At 37.8% G+C, this 17844-nt stretch overlaps 1 long non-coding RNA gene across 1 annotated transcript in view; it reads right to left on the reverse strand.

The window, feature by feature from the left end:
* Window positions 1-2590: 2590 nt before the first annotated feature.
* LOC111885776 (uncharacterized) overlaps window positions 2591-17844 on the reverse strand; it is a 32914-nt gene continuing 17660 nt past the window's right edge. The window contains exons 4-6 of the long non-coding RNA XR_006186324.2: window positions 2921-3038; window positions 2770-2838; window positions 2591-2703 (exon numbers count right to left, since the gene is read on the reverse strand). This is a non-coding gene — a long non-coding RNA (uncharacterized LOC111885776). The remainder of the gene's footprint in view (window positions 2704-2769; window positions 2839-2920; window positions 3039-17844) is intronic.

A 17844-nucleotide genomic window follows, 5' to 3' on the forward strand; every position in this document is an offset into this window, starting at 1 on the left:
TTGACAAAGAAACTCATAGGTTTACAATTATTAATTTGGATTGGAATCTAGTTCAGGTGAGTGGTATTTATTTGTTCTTTTGTATTCACTTCCTGGAATCAACAACCATTGAATGTTTATACATAAGCACTAGGGTGCCACAGGGACAAGAAACTTGGTATAATTGGTTATTTGCTGAAGTTTATTTACTCTAGCAAAAAAGGACCATTGCAATTTTGAAGACAAATTACGTTAGTTTTAGTCTACAGGTGACATACTAATGATGAGAGTAGAGATAAAAATATTTGGTGAATATTTGGAGTTATAAGTATTTGGTTTTCAAATATGTAAATGATTATAATTTTAGTTTATCTATTCAGAAAAGTATGGAAATACACGAACATGTAAAGGATTATGACTTTTCTTGGAACTGTTTTGTCTGTTCACATATGTCAATATTTTCTAGTTCTCTCAATCATTTCTTATATAGCTATAAAATCTTTTAACATGGTCAAATTTGCGAATGTATTTCCTTAAAGTTTGAATCTATTATTATCCTATTTATTTATTGCTATGTTATTGTTGGCTTGTTTTATGCAAATTTAGCCTTGGTGCAAGATATAGCATCTTTGTTATTGCTCTACTAGGAACAAAAAATGTTTTTTTGGAGGGTGCCGCAAGGCGTGACTTCTTTAACCTTAAGTTATTGACCAGTAATACATGGTGATAGAATGGGTAATTTGGTCTTTCTAGAAAAGATGGATTGTTACCATCTCAAAATGATGATGACAATGAGAAGTATGAACTAAGTAGATTAAGGTAATCGAATCTTGGTTATTAATAGCTTTATAAAAGGGTTAAATGCAAGAAATTGCATTATACTTTCATTAATTTGTTTATTATGGCATCCTACTTTCATAGATTCTTATAAGTTTCTTCCTATTCCTATTAGAGCATTGCATTTTTAAAAACCTACTCTAACATAGCATTATTCACTACTATAGTTTCATATACTGTTAAATTGTAGAAAAAGTGAATGTAGGATGCAAAAATAAATAAAAGTACAGTGTTGTGTCTGCTAGAAGGAACACTTTCTTAACTTTTTTGTGGTTCTATTTGTATAAGATATTATATTGTAGTGGCGGTATGTGATTTAGTTGCTACAACTATTTACATTTATAGAAGTAAAATGCATGACCTTATTCAACTTTAGATATAGATTTCTTTCTGAATATAGAAATGATGTCACAAAATTGAAGCTGCTTGTGGAAAAGGTTAGATATATTGTTTCATTCTTTTATACATTGCAGTTGCATTCTCCTGATAATCGTGCTTTAGCACGAGAATGCAAGGATTTGAAACTAGATAGAGTGTATATTGGCTCATTCATGGGAGGAAAACTAAGGATTTTCTAGATGCTAGTAGAGTTTTCCTAGATTCCTTAAGCTTTTAGTTGTCCTACTCTTTTATGCCCCAAGTGTGCACTTTTTTATAATTATGAGTCCATGACCTTGGTTTCAACATTCAGAGTGAATCTATTGAGAAAAAAAATGTTATTATGATAAACAGAAGAATGGAATTTATAAAGGGGAACCATTTCCTTTGACATCCTTTTTTAGTAGAATCTTGAAAGTTGAAACTCAAATTTTGTACCAAATTTGTTATTTATTGTCTCGTTTCATAATTTGTAATTTTTAAGCATTTTGTTTTGAACTTCTTGTGCAAGCATGCTTACATCTCTCTGTTTCAAAACATTCCTTGCTCATACCTGACTGTTAGGTTTTTATAGAGAGGTGGCACCTACGGTAACCGAATCTTTTGCAATGGAAGCAACATACTTAATTTGGTGTTATAGAATAGACCAAAAAAAGGATTGAAGAAACACATATGAATCTTCGAGGTCACTAAGCCCAATATGTAAAAATCAAGGACCAAAGGCACTATATGCAGGATTGGGTTGGGCTCGTGTTTCAGTTGTTTCGTTTGTGTTAGGTAAATGGGTTTGAACATACTTATTAATTGGAGATGATGTTTTTAGGGGGAATTAATTTGATATGATGAAAAAGTTAATGTATTACATGTATTTAACATGGGAATGATCATTTGTATTTGACATACTATATATTATGAAATGGATTGTCTTTATTATTATTATTATTTGTATATATTATGTTATTTTGTATTATGATACATTAATTGTCATTTATGTTAAAAACTAATAAATATATAATTTTTTAAAACACTTGAAATTATTACACGCAAACTATGTGTCATAAGCACATGTCATAAGCTTATGACACCTGAATGCGTGTCAGTGTTCCTTCATGACAGTGGCTTTAATGACACGTTATGTGTGTCATAAATATTTGTTATAAATGCGTGTCATAAACTTATGACACGTAAATGTGTGTCGTTTTCCTTTATGACATGGGTTTTAGTGACACACATTTGCATGTCATCTGTACCCTTTTCTGACATGCAATGTATGTCATAAAAAGTAATTTTTTCTAGTAGTGAAGGTGCAAACCGCAACTTAATGTACGATGTCTAAACGGGAAAAGAAAGTACAATGCTTTAAAAGGTAAAAAGGTTTTTAACATTTATAGACCTTTGATTCTCTTTAAGATTGGTACAGATTCACAAATAAAGTTCTTATAGAAAAGTAGATAGTAAGAGAAACAACTGTTGAAGAACGACTTGAATTATGAAGTGTTAGTAAGGTACCTGGATCATGAATCAAATTAAACACCGAAAACTTTATATTAATTTCTCAAGAAGAATATGGCTTACCCTATGCCAAATTTGTAGATGTGATAGGTAAATTTATTTAATTTCTCATATGACAAGTTCCATCATGTTCTATAAAAATTAGATTACATCAGCAAAATCCAAGATGAAAAATGCAAAGTAGCATTGGTGAACTGAAAAGTATAAAATATACCTTGACATTGTAAAATAGGGTACTCCATAGTGACAGTTTAGGGTTGTCTATATCTCCCAGGTGTTCTTTAACCTTCTCAATTACCAATATTCATGATGAAACAAAATCCATCTCCATTCTGCAACCACAAAAAAATTCAATAATGACATTAAAAAACTTCGAAGCTCTAGTTATCCTTCTTTCATATACAAAAATTAATGACATCGCAAATATTTCAATTACTGTTTTACCCACAATGTTCTAGTGGAAATCAAACTTGTAAAGCAAAACAAACAATAGTTTTTTTTCATCACAATCAAGAAAAATACATGGCATTCAACAAAATTAGAACTTGCATGCATTTGTCTGTGTGTTATAATTGATTAGATGACAGGAGAATCTGAGATGGATAGAAGGAGAAAGTTGGTATTTTACGTGGCTTCACCATCTAATAATGATCTCCAGAAGGGTGATATGTCATACTCGGGTGGCAACGACACGTAAGAGGCTGCAATTAATTCATCTAATATAATCTCTTTTGTAGAAATAATTTAGATCACTTTTTTCTTTGTATTGCTATCGGATGAGTAGCCCAACAGCCAACCTCAACCTTCTTGTAGTGTTGTTGCTAATTGTTGAACTCGTCCTCCATCTAGCACCTCTGAACAGAAAGTGTCCAAAAGAAAATCACATAAATCGGAAGACAATCAATTTAGGTGGACATCGCATGGAAGCAGAAATCTGTGAGTGTAAACCTACTTGGGTGTGAACCTGAGTAGCTGCACCACCCTCTTCAGTTGACAAATGAATGCCTCATTTGTTGAAAATAACAACTAAAATGGCAGCCTCTTTATTTCATACGATGAATAACATAAATTGCCACAGTACTTATAGTGGCTAGCTTTAGTATAAATAGAAGTTGTAATCTCAGTTGTAAGGTACCACAAAACAGAGAGTGTAGTGTGTAATACTTAGAGTGAGTATTAGAGGGTTGTTTCTTTTTCTTGTAATATTGAGCGTGTAAGCTCTTCTCTTTTGTTCTAGTTCTGAATAAAAGTGTGTTTCAACCCCAACAAGTGGTATCAAAGCTTGGCTAAGCTCCGGGGAAGCATTCTCTGTTTTTTGGTCAAATTTTTTTTGTTTCAAAAACAATTTCGGAGTACACCCTTGGAAAGGTCTTGTTCTGAGGATTCCGAAAATATATTTTTTTGAATTTTTTGACCACCGGAAGGCTTCCAAATCGCCGGTCAAAGTTGGTCAAAAGTTGCCGGAAACTCACCGGAAGGGTGACGTCATCTGTTACTATAGACGCACTGTAGCAGTGACGTCAGCAACTGACCAAAGTTTTGGAAATTTCAGTTTAGCCCCTGTTCTTCCGGAAAGTGCAATTTAGCCCCTGTTTTTCAGAAAATTGCAATTTTGGTCCCGTTGTTCAGAAAAATTTCAATTTAGCCCCTGTTTTACTTCTGTAAAAGTTCTGTTTGCCCCTTGAACTTTTGAAAAGTTCATATTGGTCCCCATACTTCAAAAAAAACTTACTCGTGTGTGCCCAAGTATATGCCAAAAATGACTACACCAACTTTGTCATCTTCTCAAGCGGAAGTTGAAAGTTTTCAAAGGACCGGGAAAGACGGTAGCGTTACGTTACACTATCCAATGCTCACGAAGATGAACTATGTGGTGTGGGTCATAAAAATTCAAGTGAATTTACAAGCACAAGGAGTATGGGATGTAATTAAAAATGCAGAAACGGACTAACATAAAGATCGGATGGCTCTTGCGGCTATTTATCAAGCAAATTCAGAGGACGTAGTTCTGATGTTAGCTGAGAAGGACACAGCTAAAGAAGCATGGGAAATGCTCAAGATGATGCACATGGGAGCCGATCGGGTCAAGGAGGCTAACGCTCAAACCTTGAGAAGTGACTTTAAGGTGATCCGGATGAAAGACAGTGAATCGGTAGATGATTTTTCCATGAGATTGAATACTATTGTAACCCGTATCTGATCTCTAGGTGAAAAGATTGAAGAAATTATGGTGTGAAGAAGTTCTTGCAAGCCGTACTGATATGATTTATACAAATCGTAACATCTATTGAGCAATTCGGAGATTTGAAGAATATAATGGTGGAAGAAGTTGTGGGTCGTCTAAAGACCCATGAAGAGAGACTTCAAAGCTATGGAGAAAAAGGAGGACTTTCTGTATTGTTTATACATGCCGAGTGGGCATCTCGTTCGAAGCAAACTGGCAAGAGAAACTCGTCAAACACTTCAAGAGGACAAGGAAGACATGGTAACCGAGGCCGGGGACGAGGCCGATGTCGTGGACGTAGCCAAGGAGGTGGTCGCAAGTACAATACAAATCTGAATGACCATAATCCTTCTCGAAAGGATAAAAGTAAAATCAAATGTTTTACTTGTGAACAATTTATTCATTATGCTTCGGAGTGTCCAAACAAGAATCAAGGTGAGGAGGCGAACCTCACTCAAGCCAACGAAGAAAAGCCTATTTTAATGATGGCAGCCTCAAAGGAATATGCACACAAAAAGCTGTCTCTAAGAGAGAAGATTTGTGTTAATCTTCTTGCATCGAGAGAAAGTCAAGTCGAATCTGAGGTATGGTATCTCGAAAATGGTGCTAGCAATCATATGACCGGAGTCCGCTCAAAGTTTCGCGAACTAGATAAGCACGTTAGGGCCATGTAAAATTTGGGGATGGTTCGACCGTCGCTATTTTGGGAAAAGGGTCGATTTTATTCGATAGCAAAAATGGCGGCCAAAGACTCCTTAATGAAGTATATTTCATTCCAAGTCTAAAAAAACAATATTATTAGTCTTGGACAAATGACGGAGGAAGGGAGTCGGGTCATAATGGATGGGTCGGATCTGACATTGTTTGACAGAAACAAAACTCTACTTTTGAGAGTTAAACGATCCCCAAACCGGTTATATAAAACTCTTTTAAGGATCGGTAGACCGACTTGTCTTTTAGCAACAAAAGACGAACTAGCTTGGATATGACATTCTAGACTCGGTCATATTAACTTTCTCCACTTAAAGAAGTTGTACAAAAAGAATATGGAAACCGGTGTCCCAAAGATTAAGCACCCAAACCAAGTATGTGAAGGGTGCGTTCTTTCCAAACAAACCCGAATTCCTTTCCCGGATCACGTAGTTTTTCGGGCTTAAAAACCTCTACAACTTGTTCATGCAGACTTATGTGGTCCGATCACACCAACGTCTGTTGGAGGGAGTAAATATTTTCTCCTTTTAGTAGACGATTTTAGCCGGTGGATGTGGGTTTACATGCTATCGGAGAAGTCTCAAGCCTTGAGCGATTTCAAACGGTTCAAGTTGATGGTTGAAAAGAATCCGGGTTATCAAATGAAGACACTTCGAAAGGATCGAGGGGGAGAGTTCACTTCAAAAGAATTCTCATTATTTTGTGAAGAAAATGGTATTCAAAGGCATCTTACGACACTATATTCGCCTCAACAGAACGGAGTTGTAGAAAGGCGAAATCGGACCGTTATGGACATGGCAAGAAGTTTACTTAAAGGAAGAAATGTTCTGGGAGAGTTTTGGGGAGAAGTGGTTAGACATGCAGTTTATCTTCTCAACCGCCTGCCAACAAAAGCACTTCCCGACAAGACGCCTTATGAAGCATGGTTTGGCAAAAATCCCAACCTTGAACATCTAAAAGTTTTTGGTTGTGTTGGTTTTGCTAAACTTGTAGGTGGTCAGTTGAAGAAGCTTGATGATCGAAGTAAGAAGATGGTGTATTTAGGTGTGGAAGATGGAACTAAAGGCGACCGTTTGTTTGATTCGCAAGACAGAAAGTTGCGAGTTAGTCGTGATGTTGTTTTTGACGAAAAAGAAGAATGGAATTGGTAAAAAACAAAGAATAAGAGATGACGACTCCTAAGTCCTGTACCATAATTGAACCACAACCCTAAATACACCTCGAAACACCTCAAAATGACCTCGAAATCAACTCGGAACAGCCAAACAGTCCCATAATCGATGCTATCCAAGTTGGACAACCATATGCTGAATTTGACGAGCCTGAATCAGCCCCACAAACTCCTGTCTCAACCGTGTTTTCTTCAACCTCGCCCAATATGGAAAGCCCTTATAGTGATATTAGGCCAAGGGGATTACGTCCGTTAACCGATATTTATTTTGAAACCGAAAATGTGTTCCTTGAACACGGAGAATTGTTGATGATTGCAGCGGATCAACCCTTGAATTTTAAAGAGGCGGTAACCTCTAAAGCATGGCAGGAGGGTATGTAAACAGAGTTGGATGCAATCGAGAAGAACAAGACATTGCGACTTACGGATTTGCCACCCGGACACAAAGCAATCAGTTTGAAATGGGTGTTTAAAGTGAAGAAAGACAACTTGGGAAAAGTGGTGAAGCATAAAGCTCGACTTGTAGAAAAAGGATTTGTACAAAAGTAAGGAGTCGACTCTGATGAAGTTTTTGCACCGGTAGCACGACTTGACACCGTAAGGCTCATTCTAGCCTTAGCAGCTCAACATGGGTGGGTTGTCCACCATCTCGATGTCAAGTCGGCTTTTCTCAATGGAGATCTCAAAGAGGAGGTTTATGTCACCCAACCAAAAGAATATGTTGATAAAGCAAACAGTCACACAGTGTTCAAGATTTATAAAGATCTTTATGGTCTACGACAGACTCCTCGAGCTTGGAACATTCGTTTGGATAAAAGCTTAAAAAGGCTTGGTTTTACAAAAAGTTCACAAGACCTAGCTGTTTTCAAAAGGAACTCAAAAGACAAAATTCTTATTGTTGGTGTCTATGTTGATGACTTGATCATTACCGGGTCGAACACTAACGATGTTGTCGAATTCAAAGAACAAATGAAGAAAGAATTTGAAATGAGTGATTGGGGATTACTTTCTTACTACCTTGGAATCGAATTTTCAGAAAAGAAGTGCGGAATATCTTTGCGAAAAACGGCTTATGCAAAGAAGATTTTAGAGCAATTTGGGTTGCTATATTGAAATCCGACAACGTCACCAATGGAACCTAAGTTGAAGGTCAAGAAGGATGAAGATGGTGAAAAAGTTGATCCAACTGAATATAGGCGAGTGGTAGGTTGTTTGAGGTACTTGACTCACACTTGACCGGACTTGTCATTTTCAGTTGGAATTGCAAGTCATTTCATGGAGGAACCGACCACTTTGCATTTCCAAGTTGTGAAACACATCTTACGATATGTGAAAGGAACCATTCTCTATGGACTCAACTATGTAAGAGGTCGTGAAACTGAAGATTTGGTTGGTTTTACCGATAGTGATCTTGGAGGTGATCCTGTTGATAGCAAGAGCACACGTGGAATGATTTTTTCTATCTAGGAAGGAACGTGGTAATTTGGCAATCCCAAAAGCAAAAGACTGTTGCTTTGTCCACGTGTGAAGCCGAGTTCATGGCAGCTACAGCAGCAGCATGTCAAGCCATTTGGCTTGCTAATCTCGTGAAGGAGCTCACAGGACATCATATCATGCCTATCACCTTATATGTCGATAACAAATAACAATCGCATTAATGAAAAATCCTGTGTTTCATGGTCGAAGTAAACACATTGACATTCGTTATCACTTCATACGAGAATGTGTTGAACGTGGGCAAATTATAGTGCAATATGTCAACTCGAAGGGTCAACGGGCGGACATCTATACAAAGGCTTTAGCATACGTGAAACATCGTGAAATGAAAAACATGATCAGAATGACAAATCTCGAGCCAAGTTCGGTTTAAGGGGAGAATGTGAGTGTAAACCTACTTTGGTGTGAACCTGCCATTAGTAACTGCACCACCCTCTTCAGTTAACAAATGAATGCCTCCTTTGTTAACAATAAAAACTAAAAATGGCAGCCTCTTTATTTCATTTGATGAACATAATAAATTGCCATAGTACTTATAGTGGCTAGCTTTAGTATAAATAAAAGTTGTAATCTCAGATCTAAGGTACCACAAAACAGAGAGTGTAGTGTGTAATACTTAGATTGAGTATTAGAGGGTTGTTTCTTTTTCTTGTAATATTGAGCGTGTAAGCTCTTCTCTTTTGTTCTAGTTTTGAATAAAAGTGTGTTTCAACCCCAACAAAATCAAGTATTTAAAGAAATTATTAGCAAGAAAACCTCAAGGTACAACCTCTTTTATAAAATCATGGGTTACAAATTCTATCCTTCTGTACCTGATCATCATATCATATCCCAACTTCTTCAGATCTTTAACAACAAAGAGAAGCAACTCAAGCATTTCTTCGGTGAAGTCTACAGTGGGTATACCGAAAATGAATGCTCCAAATACACTGCACACTCTTTTCATACATAATTTTCTGCTCTGATTCCCACTAGTTTTAGATCCCACAATCCTGCTTTTGGTATGGTCATATCTCATGGATGGTATTAGAGTGAACCCTCCACCATAATCCAAAAATTTTAAGTGTGCATGCATAGTGTTCCAGAGCTTATATACACGATTCAATTTAATTCTTCTACAATAGAACTATCTAAAACAATATAGAATTACTACATATATTGGAACCTAAATGAACGCAAAGCGCATGAAGGTTCGCCTAAGTTCTGAAATTGGTTTGCGATGAAAGTAGAATTTTTTTTAACTTGATGCAGGAAGATTTTTTTTATTTTGAAGGGGGGTGGGGTAAATAGTATAACAAAGTTTCAAAATTTTCAAAATTTTGAAAAATAAAATAGAAGTTATCCAAATCAAATATTTCAGGTTTCAAAAAGTTCAAAAAAAGTTTATCTAGTAATAATTTTTGTTACATTTTAAAAATTGGAATTTTTTGAAATTCGATTAACGATGATAAACTAGGAATTATTCTAAAGCTAATTATTTAAGTGGGGTGGTGTTGGGGTATATGTATGGACATTGAGTTGGTTAGTGAAACATAACAATAAAAGTTAAACCATAATAACATAGTCATGCATATAGGTGTAGGGGTGGGTGTGAGTGTAAGGGTTGGTGTAAACCCTAAGCTAAATCCTAAGCCATCCATCATAAACAAAAAGCTATAAATCATAACTCATAAGCCATATGTCATAAGCCACAAGAAAAAAAAAATCCACAATCCATAAGCCTAAATCCTAAGTCATAAGCGATAAGCCTTAAACCCTATGTCATAAACCCTAACCTATAATCCATAAGCACTAAACCATAATTCACAAGCTATAAGCCTTAAGCCTAAGCCTAATCCATAAGCACTAATGTTTTAAGCCATAAATCATAAACCATAAACCCTAAGTCATAAGTGTGTATGTGTATGTGCTTAGGGATTAATGCTTATAGATTGAAGCTTAAGGCTTATGGCTTATAACTTATGGATTATGACTTGTAGCTTAAGGCTTTATGCCTTAGTGTATATGGTTTAGGCCTTATGATCTGGGGCTTATGGTGTATTCCCTATCCCTGAGACCTATACTGTCGGGTACATGCCATTATTTCCTATTCATTTGTGACATCCCCATTTTCACGGCCAGAAAAGACCGATTTTGTTTATGCTTTATAAAAATCAAGGTACTTCTTTTCATAAAAATGTTGCGGAATTTGTTCCCAGAAAAATACGAACAATACATTATCAAAACATTTTCGAAGAAACATATTTTATTCATTTTAAAAACATTTGGGATGTCATCGTCAATACAGAAACATAAGCATAACCAGAACTTACATTCATTTACACTAGTGATCTACATCTCTTTTAAATCTCTCAGTGTAATGTGACTTCATATCAACACCTGTGATATAAATAAACTGAGTGGGTCAGGTTGGGAAAACTGGTGAGTACATAGGGTTTTCAACCCACAATAATATAATTATTATGTTTAAACAATCAAACAATCAACCCAATTACCCATCCCCATTATCTTCTTTATTCTTAAGGATCTACCCTAAGAATCAGCTATTTCTCATTCATTCATTCCTAAGGAAACAACATGAAGTCCATTGTTGCCAATGACACATTGGTCAAGCACAACTGCTAATATTATCACTTAGGCGCAGCTGCCAGAATTGGGACATTTTCTATGAGGCGCTTCTGTCGGTATTGACCTTTAAACGCTACTATCATGGTCATAAGGCTCCCTATTAGGCGCAGCTGCTGATACTGTCCTTAGAGCACAGCTGCTAGGACGTTTACCGTAGATCTAAATCATCTACGGGTTGTGGCGCAGCTGCCAGTGCTCATCTATAGGGTACTAGGTCCACTGCTGCCAATGTATACCTATAGGGCACCAGGTCCGTACTACAAATGTTCCTCTATTTCAGCTTTTATCCCTCATCATTCATCTACCCATGTTTTACCCAAAATATGTTGTAGATATAAAATACTTTATACAGTTTACATCATTTAAAACATGTATAAAAATCTTTCACCAGCATAGACAGCAAGTATTCAGACAATATGCACACATAGCACGTAATTTATATTAAAATACTTCATATCTATGTGTAAGATGAAAGGGACTATGCACTCACCTGAAAGGTGGTGACTCAGCACTCGAACAGCGCTTTGATACTCTCAAAACGATTTCCTTTGATAAAACCTAGTATCAATACCACTAGGGTTTAGTCTAACGATAACTGTGACAAATTAATAGTCTGACTATTATTATTATTATTATTATTATTATTATTATTATTATTATTATTATTATTATTATTATTATTATTATTATTATATAAGCGTTAATTAACACTCAATATAACTCATAATAATAGCCCAAATAATTATTTTAAGGACCTAATAACATTACTATAATTATTTGAAAGCTATATTAAAAATTGCGTAAGCGTAGCCCACTTACAGCGGATTTTAAAGAAAACTGGGCTTTATTTGGAGCAGCAATTCGAAACCGAAAGACACTTTTTCTCGGTACTCCGGGAGCCTCGGGGCTTCCCTCGGGAGCAAAGGGATTTTTCCTAGGGTTTAGGGGTTAAAATAAGCTAGAGAGAGAAAGTAATTTAGAGAGAGAAGGAGATTTGGTGTGAAAATCCGAGAGAATTCGCAGCTATTTATAGGCTAGTGGCTTCGGACTATGCTGGGCGTAGTCTTCGGTTACGTTGGGTGTAACTCCGGATAAGACAGCCAGCCTTGGTCCAGCTGTCTCGTACATGCATCGGATGACAAGGAGCGAAGGTACGCTGGGCGTACCGACTTCGGACGTGGGGCGTACTGCAAGGGGTGGCGCGTCGCAATTCAAAGCGACTTCTCAGACCATCATCGGACGGTTGTGGTGCTGCCACGTAATCGATTTAGCAACAGACTTCGCAATTTCATGCTTCAACTTTAACAATTCGTAACTTTCGCGTACGAGCTCCGTTTTCGACGTTCTTTATATCCACGCAAATGTGGGAACATACTCTACAACTTTCGTTTAGACTTTGTCGGTTAATTTTGACTCGATTTTAAATTTTATATTATTAACATGCCGAGACAGGATTGGTCCGTTAAATTCTCGTAACTTCTTCATCCGACGTCCGTTTTCGCCAATCTTTTTCTCGTTACGCTACTCTTAACGAGATCTTCGATTCTCGTTTAGGTCGTACACTGCTAATCCGAAGTTTTGAAAACTCATAACTTCCTCATACGAAGTCAGATTTGGGCGTTCTTTTTATCGACGCTCTTAGTTTAACATATTCGACGACTTTTGTTTAGATTGCTAGGGCTAAAAAGTCCTCCATCGTAAATTCACTATTTACGCTTCCCGGTGTCGTGTCGGTTTCGTCGCGAAACTTCGACGGGCTATAACTTCTTCGTTATAACTCGGATTTCGGCGTTCTTTATATGTACGGAAACCCTGTGACATATTCTACAACTTGGTTAAGATTATTTATTCTAAATAATCTTTTGTCGAAAAGTCGATTTCGACACTTATTGCCTCTAAATTGACTAGCCCAGATCTGCAGGCGTTACAATTATCTCCCCCTTAGGATGATTACGTCCCGGAATCATCAACGAAACAGGGAAGTATAATGACTCCATACGTTATCTCTTCATCCTAGGTAATAATTATAACTTCTATATTCCTTCAAGTCTATCTCTTAGACTTATTGACTGTAAGCAGTACTTAATCGTGCACCTGCTCTCTACCTCAGGTTAGACTCCAAATTATGATCTATCATCATGTGCTGCACGTTTAGACTCAGGTCTCTTAGAGTTAAATTCTAAAACAGACTATGGCTTCCTTCATGTTCTAATGTGATAAAATAACACTTTAACATGTAGCATTTCTAGCTACCAACTTCTTTAACAACAAGCGCGATACTTCTATTGATCGCTTTGATTTCAATCGTTTGGTTTAAGTCGGATGCTACATCAAACTTGGTTCTCTGAACCACGTAACCTACTCATCGTAGTCAAACTCAATGTGATATGACCACTAGGGTTAGGATAACAACAATTTTTCTTAGTCATTACCGAAACAATGGTAACGCCATACTTGAATAAAACGAAATCAATTACTAGATTCTTGGTAACCTTGTGACTTTCCCTGATCCAAGTGTGAGTCTCGTGCTTCCGGTAGTATAGGCCTCTACTACCATTCACACCTACTCATCGTCCCAAGTATTGTCCCACAGTTTTTCCAAGTCACCATACAAGAAAATCACATAACAGCTTAACACATCAAATATCAAAACGAAGGTTTTTATTATTCCTTGAAACTATTACATAGGTGTTCAAGTTCACCCTAGACTATGCCTCTAACAGGCTACATCGCGAGGTACTATCTACACGACCCCTTCATAACTCAATCTTTGGATGTCAAGCCTTCACTCCTGAATCCTCGCATTGTCATCTGCTTCGTCAAGGATCATTTGAAATGCTCTCGCCTTTGGCTTTGGCGGCACATTTGGCTTTGTAGCCCCTTCTCTGCTTGGGCAATCTTGCTTGAAGTGCCCTTCCTCGTTACATTCGTAACACACCTTTTTGTTGAATTTACACTCGTTGGCATAATGCCCATGCTTCCCACACTTGAAACAAGTCGCCTCCTCACTGCATTTTCCAGAGTGTTTCTTTTTGCACTTCTCGCACCATCTTTCTTCACTCCCTCCTCTAAACTTCCTGGTACTAGACTTGCTTCTCTCATCGGGCTTTGTAGACCCCTCAAACTTCCTCTTTTCGCCAACCTCGGTCTTGTTGGCGGCTCTTCCCTTGATCATCTCCTCAACCGACTTGGCAGCCCAGATAGCTGCCTCCAAAGTAGGTGCCTGATGCACTGGCACCGCGTACTCCCATAGAAGTCCTTTTGCGTACTTGTCGATTTTCGTTAGCTCATCCGGAACAAGACGTAAGGCGAACTCCATATTCTCTGTGAAGTTGTTGGTTTATTCATCAATAGACATGCTTCCTTTCTTCAAGGTAAGGAATTGGTTTTCTAGCTCGAGCAGATTTTGGGCTGAGCAGTACTTACGTTTGAACAGCACCAAAAACTCTGCCCATGTCAGTTGTAGGGGCTCATTGGGGCTTAGAGCCTTCCTTAGAGTGTTCCACCAACGAACCGCGCCTCCTCTGAACTGGCGTACCGCAAACGTTGTTTGTAGTTTGCCTCTGCACCCACACATCATGAAAGCTAACTCCATCTCTGAGATCCAATCCATGACCCCGATTGGATCTTCCTTTCCTGTGAAAGTTGATGGCTTGCAAGTTAGAAAATCTTTGTACTTGCATCCATTCCTCTCGACTCCGTCATCTTGGTTGTTTTGTTGAACTATTGGTGGGTTGACTTGACCAATTGTTCCACTGTAGTTTCCCTCATCAGTCTGCCCTTCGTTCAACTCGGGCTATTCGATCTGTATGGTCACTTCCTCTCGATTTTGTTGGAGCAAACGCCTGGTTTTCTCCATTTGACAATCCAACATCGCGTGGATCATCGCTTGCACTCCGGCCATCGTTATTGGCTCAGCAGCGGCCACCACAACCGGTATTTGCTCAATCACTGGGGGTTGATCTCGGTTCCGATTTGCATTCATGTTTCCGATATGGGTCCTTACCATCTTGATCTATACACCGAATAAGGTGAATCTTGATCTTTATTTAGGATTGACGTTTAAATCATCCTTATCACCCCGAAATGTTTATATGCTAGTTCTAATATCGTAGTTAAACGCTTAGAATCCTAAACACATAAGGTTTCCAGATCCGGTCGACAATAGACCATAGATCCGAACAAATAACAGCATATCAGGCACAAGCATTTAGCACATAAAAGCATTTTAGGCACAATCCCTAAAATAATCTAGTGCTCACACCTCACAATCATCGCTTAGCATTCTAAGTTTAAGTCTAGAAATAAATCCATATTCCTAGTTCGCTAAAACTAATGCTCTGATACCAACTGTGACATCCCCATTTTCACGGCCAGAAAATACCGATTTTGTTTATGCTTTATAAAAATCAGAGTACTTCTTTTCATAAAAATGTTGCGGAATTTGTTCCCAGAAAAATACGAATAATACGTTATCAAAACATTTTCGAAGAAACGTATTTTATTCATTTTAAAAACATTTGGGATGTCATCGTCAATACAGAAACATAAGCATAACCAGAACTTACATTCATTTACACTAGTGATCTACATCTCTTTTAAATCTCTCAGTGTAATGTGACTTCATATCAACACCTGTAATATAAATAAACTGAGTGGGTCAGGTTGGGAAAACTGGTGAGTACATAGGGTTTTCAACCCACAATAATATAATTATTATGTTTAAACAATCAAACAATCAACCCAATTACCCATCCCCATTATCTTCTTTATTCTTAAGGATCTACCCTAAGAATCAGCTATTTCTCATTCATTCATTCCTAAGGAAACAACATGAAGTCCATTGTTGCCAATGACACATTGGTCAAGCACAGCTGCTAATATTATCACTTAGGCGCAGCTGCCAGAATTGGGACATTTTCTATGAGGCGCTTCTGTCGGTATTGACCTTTAAACGCTACTATCATGGTCATAAGGCTCCCTATTAGGCGCAGCTGCTGATACTGTCCTTAGAGCACAGCTGCTAGGACGTTTACCGTAGATCTAAATCATCTACGGGTTGTGGCGCAGCTGCCAGTGCTCATCTATAGGGTACTAGGTCCACTGCTGCCAATGTATACCTATAGGGCACCAGGTCCGTACTACAAATGTTCCTCTATTTCAGCTTTTATCCCTCATCATTCATCTACCCATGTTTTACCCAAAATATGTTGTAGATATAAAATACTTTATACAGTTTACATCATTTAAAACATGTATAAAAATCTTTCACCAGCATAGACAGCAAGTATTCAGACAATATGCACACATAGCACGTAATTTATATTAAAATACTTCATATCTATGTGTAAGATGAAAGGGACCATGCACTCATGTGAAAGGTGGTGACTCAGCACTCGAACAACGCTTTGATACTCTCAAAACAATTTCCTTTGATAAAACCTAGTATCAATACCACTAGGGTTTAGTCTAACGATAACCGCGACAAATTAATAGTCTGACTATTATTATTATTATATAAGCGTTAAATAACACTCAATATAACTCATAATAATAGCCCAAATAATTATTTTAAGGACCTAATAGCATTACTATAATTATTTGAAAGCTATATTAAAAATTGCGTAAGCATAGCTCACTTACATCAGATTTTAAAGAAAACCGGGCTTTATTTGGAGCAGCGCTTCGAAACCGAAAGACACTTTTTCTCGAGACTCCGGGAGCCTCGGGGCTTCCCTCGCGAGCTAAGGGATTTTTCCTAGGGTTTAGGGGTTAAAATAAGCTATAGAGAGAAAGTAATTTAGAGAGAGAAGGAGATTTGGTGTGAGAATCCGAGAGAATTCGCAGCTATTTATAGGCTGCTGGCTTCGGACTACGCTAGGCGTACTCTTCGGTTACGCTGTGCGTAACTCCGGATAAGACTGCCAGCCTCGGTCCAGCTGTCTCGCACATGCATCGGATGACAAGGAGCGAAGGTACGCTGGGCGTTCTGACTTCGGACGCGGGGCGTACTGCGAGGGGTGGCGTGTCGCAATCCGAAGCAACTTCTGAGACCATCATTGCACGGTTGTGGTGCTGCCACGTCATCGATTTAGCAACAGACTTCGCAATTTCATGCTTCAACTTTAAAAATTCTTAACTTTCGCGTACAAGCTCCGTTTTCGACGTTCTTTATATCCACGCAAAGGTGGGAATGTACTCTACAACTTTCATATAGACTTCGTCGACTAATTTTGAATAAATTTTAAATTTTATATTGTTAACAGGCCGGGACAGGATTGGTCCGTTAAATTCTCGTAACTTCTTCATCCGACGTCCATTTTCGCCCATCTTTTTCTCGTTACGCTACTCTTAACGAGATCTTCGATTCTTGTTTAGGTCGTTTTGGCTAAAAACCGCTCGATCTAATATTCGAATTTCGGGCTGTACACTGCTAATCCGAAGTTTTGAAAAATCATAACTTCCTCATACGAAGTCAGATTTGGGCGTTCTTTTTATCGACGCTCTTAGTTTAACATATTCGACGACTTTTGTTTAGATTGCTAGGGCTAAAAAGTCCTCCATCGTAAATTCACTATTTACGCTTCCCGGCGCCGTGTCGGTTTCGTCGCGAAACTTCGACGGGCTATAACTTCTTCGTTATAACTCGGATTTCGGCGTTCTTTATATGTACGGAAACCCTGTGACATATTCTACAACTTGGTTAAGATTATTTATTCTAAATAATCTTTTGTCAAAAAGTCGTTTTCGACACTTATTGCCTCTAAATTGACTAGCCCAGATCTGCAGGCGTTACAATTATCTCCCCCTTAGGATGATTACGTCCCGGAATCATCAACGAAACAGGGCAGTATAATGACTCCATATGTTATCTCTTCATCCTAGGTAATAATTATAACTTCTATAT

This window comes from Lactuca sativa, chromosome 8 (genome assembly GCF_002870075.4).
Source record: "Lactuca sativa cultivar Salinas chromosome 8, Lsat_Salinas_v11, whole genome shotgun sequence".
NCBI lineage: Eukaryota > Viridiplantae > Streptophyta > Magnoliopsida > Asterales > Asteraceae > Lactuca > Lactuca sativa.